Source organism: Diceros bicornis, chromosome 4 (genome assembly GCF_020826845.1).
Source record: "Diceros bicornis minor isolate mBicDic1 chromosome 4, mDicBic1.mat.cur, whole genome shotgun sequence".
In the NCBI taxonomy this organism is placed as follows: domain Eukaryota; kingdom Metazoa; phylum Chordata; class Mammalia; order Perissodactyla; family Rhinocerotidae; genus Diceros; species Diceros bicornis.
Window position 1 is genome coordinate 52,422,460 of NC_080743.1, and position 7,769 is coordinate 52,430,228.

The 7,769-nt window shown below is 39.6% G+C and overlaps 1 pseudogene; it reads right to left on the bottom strand.

The window, feature by feature from the left end:
* Nucleotides 1-542: 542 nt before the first annotated feature.
* On the bottom strand, nt 543-2,057 carry LOC131401162 (ER membrane protein complex subunit 2-like; annotated as a pseudogene).
* Nucleotides 2,058-7,769: the final 5,712 nt, after the last annotated feature.

Consider the following 7,769-nt stretch of genomic DNA (forward strand, 5'->3'; position numbering starts at 1 on the left):
TGAGTCTATTTGCTGTACTATTAATAGTTAAGAATACTAGATACAGTCTTTTACTAAGGCCCTTTTGTTGCTTCTTTCTTAAATCTCCATTTCTAATCTGTAGTTTGTAGAAGGGCTTTGTGTGAGGGAAAAGCAAAACTCACTGTGTGTGATGAGACTGAATGGCTCTGGATAATTTTGTATCATAACCAATAATCTTAGCATGGCTAAGAGTGAAATTCTCTATAGAAGTATACACAAAACAAATTAATAGTAATTTGACCAGTGATTACTCTGAGACTTATACCATTTAAGGCATTAAGTTATAAGTCATCCTTGCTGACATAGGGAGTTTGACAGCATGCATACTTGGGGACGTACAGATATAGTGGTGTTAAATCATTTATTTTCTCTCTCTCTGTCACACGCGCGCACACACACACACACACACCTTCCTCATTAGCAGAGATTTGGTATAAATAGCATTAGGCATGTAGTAAATTACAGGCCAATAAATTCAACTGAGCAGTTGTGAAATCTAATGTGCAAGAGCTTTTGAAAATTTAAGACTTAGTGATCCACAATGTATCCAACATATTTTCAACTGGTTAAACAGAGTATTTAGTTTCCTTCTTATTTCAACCTGCAAACTGATAAACTCTGTTTATTTGACTAGCTTCCCAAGGAACATATTTCATGTTGTTCTTTTCCATTTTTGTGCTTGCTTTTGGAGCAGAAACAATATGACTTGCATGCACTTAAGCCCAACAAAGTTCTCATGTTTTTGTTGAGTAGTTTCAATGCCTGTGCAAAATACTTTCCTGAAAGGTCAAGATTTTCAAGTCTACATTGTTTATATTTAACTTCAGCATCCTAGATCTGACAATGTAAGTGTTGTGTGGATTTGTCACTATATGCTCCTCTAAACAAAAGGCTTTTTTTGCGTAGTTGTGTTTGTTGACATACAATTCTGGAAGTTCATGCCATGCTTCTTGGTTCCCAAGAAACTGTTCTAAATACTCATTCATGTTAATCCTGAGCAGCTTCCACATTTCCCCTGGGGCTTTTTCAATGTCAGTCTTATGTTTTCTTGCAGTGGTATCAGTTGGATCTTCTAAAATTGCGTCACATAGCTGTATAGCATCATTGTATCTTTCCATGGCTTCAGATTTTGATTGACCCTGTGACTGCCAGAAACTTCAACTGCTGAAGGTAAAACAATGCCAAGGCATACTGACTATAGCCTAGGACTGATATCATCACCTGTTCACATATTATCCAAATATCATCTCCAAGCTTAGAAGTATGTTCATTAATTTACTCTTCAACTTCTACCATATGATGACTATTTCAGGAATTTTCTTCTTTCCTTTTTCTCATTTTATCTCACATTTCTTCCCAAATGACATCGTAAACTCTGAGACCGTTGCCATCTTTCCAGAATCTAGTGCTTGCTATGTGAGAGGGTGAGGAGACCCATTTGTTCTTTCAGTGCCAAGGGCCAGTTATTGAAAATTTAATCATCATGAAGATGTCTTTTTGTTGGTGCACAGCATTGGCAGTGTTCTACCTTGAATTCATGCCCTGTTGTCTCACTGCCTGACATGAATTGTTTAAACTTCATCAAACCACAACATAATGCTGGAATTAAAAGAAACTTTGTGGTCATCCACGCACTATCCTCATTTTGTAGCTGAGAAAATTGAGGCCCACAGAGGAAAAGTGACTTGATCAAAGTTGCACAATAATCTATGGCAGAAGTAATGCTAGAACCCTGGACTCTCAATGCACAAAACCATCATCCCTTTTCCCTGTACCATATACTTTGAAAATTATAATCTTGTGATCATTTTTGTTTCATGTCACCATTCTTAATGCCAGTCCTTTTATCCTGAATCATCACAAAATGGCTTGCCTGGCTTGAACTCTAAACAAACTTAGGTGTGTGATATTTTGGACAAGTAAAATGCAGCTTTGTTCCCACATTCAAACCTACAATTGAACCATATAAAGATATTATGATGGATTATTTCCTTTATTTCCCAGAGTTACTGACCTGAAACACCAATCTTTCCCATGGTCTTGAGAATCTCTGATAGTGCAAAATATAGAATCTCCCTAATGCACAGCCCTACCTGTCAAGGAGTTATCATTGAGCTTTGCTTTCTACAGTCTGTGTCACAAAAATAGTGGAGTTTTTTCCTAACCATAAAATTATAGTATTGAATATCCTTTCTGAAACGATACACACGCCTCTTTCTCTCTCTCCTCCACCCCAATATTGTTTCAATACTTGTCCTCTCTTCTCCCTTATTGAGAAACCCTGTCCTAGTTATTCTGTTCCCAATTCCCATGTTTCAAAACATTTTTCCTTGATGTCACACCAATCACTGTACTCCCTGTTCTGAGACTTTGGAATCCTGAGAAACATAATTTAGGGGCTGAGCTGATCACTGATCATCCAGGAGACGATTCTTCAGATTTTGAACTAGCTATTTACTTTGCTTCTTCAGTGGTTATATAAGAATTACCTAGGAAATTTGTGGGAAAAAAGGAAGATTCCTGTGCCCTATCCCTATACCCAGATGTTCTTAACAAGGTCTTATGTGATTTTGGTGTAAGTGATCCCTAGATCTAAAGCCAGTGCACCAAGGATTGGAGGATGAGGAATTCACATTAATTGAGTGATTTCTCAGACACTGAGCTTAGTAGTCTGTGTCTCTGTCTCTCTTTATGTGTGTATATATATATATATATACACACACACAGACACCCACACACATTTAAAATCATCCAAAAACTCTATATGTAATATTATATTCTCCCTTTTGTAACATAGGATAATGAGGCTCAAAGAGATTAAAGAATTTGTCTACTATTGCATATTTAGTTACGTGGTGGATCTGGTATTCAAATCCAATAATGTCTTTTCCAAATCCATGGTTTTATTGCTTCAATCCAGCCCACTAAAGGATTTGGTGAGGAATACTCTTGGATCTAAGAAATATTGGTAAAAATTAGTTGCTTATGGGGCTGGCCCGGTGGCACAAGCGGTTAAGTGTGCACACTCCGCTGCGGTGGCCCGGGGTTCACTGGTTCGGATCCTGGGTACGCACCAACGTACCACTTGTCAGGCCATGCTGTGGCAGTGTCCCATATAAAGTGGAGGAAGATGGGCATGGATGTTAGCCCAGGGCCAGTCTTCCTCAGCAAAAAGAGGAGGCTTGGCAGATGTTAGCTCAGGGCCGATCTTCCTCACACACACACACAAAAAAAGTAAAAAAATAAAATACAAAAAAAAATAGTTGCTTATAATGACTTTTATTCATTCATTCAACAAGTATTTATTGACTGTTGTATGTGGCAGGGACTTGTGTAGTGGGGATATAGGGGGAATAAGACAGTCCCTACTCACATAAAGATTATCTTCTAACAGCCAAACATTATACAGATAATTACTAAATACATTGTAATTGTGATGAATGTTAATTATTACTTTCATGTTCCTTGGTCCAATTTCAACAGCTAGGGATTGAAAGCTGACTGAGCATAAAAAATAGACCTATAGAATCCATGAGAATATATTTTTCCTGGGCAAGAATCTTCCGATTTTTTGTCTTAAAAGTGAGAAGATCATTATTTTTTCCACAGGCCCCAAACATTCTCTTAGGAGACTGTGTGGCACAGTGCAAAGAGCACCGACCTGGGAGTCTCGAGGCTCCCAAATTTGTAAAGGTAGCTCTGCCACCAACAAGCTGCAGGAGCTCTAGCCAGTTTCTTAATCTTTACAAGTCTCAGTTTCTTCCTCTATAAAATTACATTATTGTCCTTAATTTTTCTAGTCTTCCAAGTTTCCTATAAAGGAACAGCCCCACCATGATGCCCTGGAGACCTTGTATATATTCACATAGGCCACACAGGCAAAGGCTTGAATTGCAGCTAATCTGAGTCTTGGCAGAATGCCTTTTCATCCTCTGTAACACAAGAGGATGGAGGCTTGTGAGAAGTTGCCTTGAAGATCCCACTCACCTCCCTAATTTCCCTGATAGGCTGTCATGAGATAGGCTATCAACACCTACCAAATTTTGATGAGAATTAATGCTTTCTGCCTGCGCTGCTCAAGGTATGACTGAGACTATAAAACCATTTGGCTACAGTCTAGAATTGGCTCCTCAGCAATGGGTATTCTACAATTCATATTGCAGTCATCAGTCCCTTTTATTTGGGTATTATACTTTTTGGTGTGTAAGACAATGGCCCAAGAAGCTGGCATATTTGGCCACTCTTCCTTTCACTATATAAGTAATAAACTGAATCTAAAAGTGGCTCGTTGTATTTTTGTCAGCTGAATCAGCCTGGCTTTGGCCTTGTCTTTTGTGCTTGACACTTCTTTCCCGCTCCAGTATTCTCTGATGAACTGAGGTGTGTGTTAAAGAGGCCATTAGGAATTGTAGCCAAAACCAGGCTGTAGTCCCTAGTGTATGTGTTTGCTGAATAAACATTGCGCTTAGCCTATGCCCTGAGAACACATAGCTGAGAGAGTAGTTGGAAGAGTGTCTGCAGGTTTAGAGAATGAGAACAACATGTAGAAGGATAAGCTGATGGTGCTGTCTTGGTAGCCAAAGGAGATGAGAATGAGGACAGTCTTCAGGCTAGGATCAGAAAGCTGGAGGGGAAACTAAGGAATGTCTACAACAACATCCATTTCCTTAAGGATCAACCTGATACTGAGCAGCGAGGACTGGGAGAGTAACTTACCCCACAATGAAGTTGTACACCTGCTCAAGGAGGTCCACAAGATGAACCCAGGGGTCATCTATACTGCTGGGAAGCATCAACGCCAAGAGGAGGAGGATGTAACCATGAAGCTCTGCTGCACACCCCAGAACTCGACCTTAGGGCTGTCCTCACAGTAGATGCCCACCATAGAAGTGTTGGATTAGAAGGAATGAAAAATGCTTGAAGAAGTGTTGGAGAATTTTACCTTAATGGTTCTTCTTTTTAGGATCAGGAGGAGCTAAGGAAAAAAGACCATTGCATGTAAAGAAATAGCAATAATTATATTCTTCTGTACTTTCAGTTTACAAAGGGTTTTATACACTTTCTCTTGTGGATATTTATTGAGTAATTAATTTTGCTGACCCCATGCTGGGTCCTGGAGGCACAAAGTTCAGTCAAGTTTTCCTTGAGGACCTCAAATTGGTAGGAAATAAGTGCTTAAAAACAGATACTTTATCAGGATGTGGCAACTGTCCTAACCTTTGGATATTATAGCAGCCTAGAGGAGGGACATGTAGTACAAGACAAGAACATCTCTTGCTAAAACGACAGTGAAACAGTGAGAATTTTCAAGGACAATCTCATTCTCATCAGAGCTCACCACAGGAGAATGTCCTAGAGAATGGTTGTTATAAGGCAAGGTCTTCTCTAAGGAAGGGCCTTTGCCGCATCTTTGGAGAGTGCAGAGAATCCCTCAGAGGAATCTTGGGATAAGAAGGCAGGGAGCTAAAAGGCATCCAAATTGGAAAGAAAGAAGTAAAATTATCTCTGTTCATAGATGACATAATCTTATATGTAGAAAACTCTAAAGATTCCACACACAAAATAGCTATTAGATCTAATAAACAAATTCAGCAAAGTAGCAGGATACAAAATAAACATGCAAAAATCAGTGGTGTTTCTATACCCTAACAATGAACAATTGAAAAAGGAAATTAAAACAATTCCATTTGCCTCAAAAAGTATAAAATACTTGGGAATTAACTAAGGAAGTGAAGGCCTTGTACAATAAAAACTACAAAACATTGCTGAAAGAAATTAAAGAAGACATAAGTAAATGAAAAAATGGCTCATATTCCTGAATTGAAAGACTTAATATTGCTAAGATGTCTGTACTACCCAAAATGATCTACAAATCCAACGCAATCTCTATCAAAATCTCAACATTTTTTGCAAAAATAGAAAAATCCATCCTAAAATTTGTGTGGAATCTCAAGGGATCCTGAATAGCAAAAACAATCCTGAAAAAGAAGAACAAAGTTGGAAAACTCACACTTCCTGATTTCAAAACTTACTACAAAGCTACAGTAATCAAAACAGTGTGATATTGGCATAAAGACAGACATATAGACCAATGGAATAGAATAGAAAGCCCAGAAATAAACTCTTGCATATATAGTCAAATGATTTTCAACAAGGATGCCAAGATCATTCAATGGTTGAAAGGACAGTCTTTTCTTCAACAAATGTTTCTGGGGAAAATGGGTATCCACCTGCAACAGAATGAATTTGGACTCTTATTTAACACTGTATATAAAAATTAACTCAAAATGGATCAAAGACCTAAATTTAAAAGCAAAAGCTATAAAATTCTTAGAATAAAACGTATGGGGAAAAGCTTCATGACACTGGATTTGGCAATGATTTCTTGTATTTGACACCAAAGGCACAGGCAACAAAAGAAAAAATAGATAAATTGGGATTCATCAAAATAAAACTTTTGTGCATCAAAGGACTCTATCAGCAGAGTAAAACGGCAACCCACAGAAAAGGAGAAAATATTTGCAAATCATATGTCTAATAAGGAAAGAATATTGAGAATATATAGAGAACTCCTAAAACTCAGCAACGAAAAACAAACAACCCAATTAAAAAATGGGCAAAGGACTTGAATAGGCATTTCTCCAAAGAAGATATGCAAATGGCCAATAAGCACATGAAAAGATGTTGTCAACATGACTAATTATTAAGGGAATGCAAATCAAACCCACCGTGAGATACCACTTCACACCAATTAGGATAGATATTACCAAAATTTTAAAAACTCAAAAAATGACAAGGATGTAGAAAAATTGCAACTCTTGTGCACTGTTGGTTGGAATCTAAAATAGTGTAGTTACTAACCAAAATAGTATGGCAGTTTCTCAAAAATTAAAACTAGAATTACCATACAATCCAGCAATTCCACTTCTGGGTATATACCCAAAAGAATTAAAATCAGGGGAGTGATGTCAGCATCATGGCGGAGTGAGCTTTCCCCATTGAACTCTCCCCCTCTAAGACACAACAAAAGGACATTCATATTCCAACAGAAGCTATTCACACAACACAGGGGACGTCTGAGGCACCCAGGCAGCCGTACACCCAAGGACTGAGGTGCTGGAATCTCCAGAGTAAGTGGAAGGAGCTGCTTCAGCTTGGCCTGTGTGCAGGCTCCAGCTGACTTGGCACCAGCAACTTTGGCCCCCTGCACTCCAGTTCCAGCTTCTTTGGCCCAGCAGCACTCCAGTTCCTCCTTCTTCAGCCCAGCACACTCCAGTTCCACCTTCTTCAGCCCAGCACACTCCAGTTCCACCTTCTTTGGCCCAGCGCACTCAAGTTTGGCCCAGTGGTGCTCCAGCTCTCCCTTCTTTGGCCCAGCACACTCCAGTTCCAGCTTCTTCAGCCCAGTGGCACACGAGCTCCTCCTTCTTCAGCCCAGTGCACTCCAGTTCCACCGTCTTTGGCCCAGTGGCACTTCAGCTGCAGCTGCTTCAACCCACCTGCACCCGAGCCCCAGCTGCTTCAGCCTAGCTGCACTCCAGCTCCAGCTGTTTCCACGCTTCCCCCCCAGCAGCCTCCACTCAGCCACACCGCAGATCAGCTAGGGGCTGACAAGAGTGCCCACGGATTGAGGTGGGTCAGAATACAGAGCCCTTGACCCCCACCCAGCATCAGCAAAAAAACTGCAACCATATATTTTCACTATGCAGAAAGGTAAGCCAACACCAACAGGCAACATGCAAAAATAT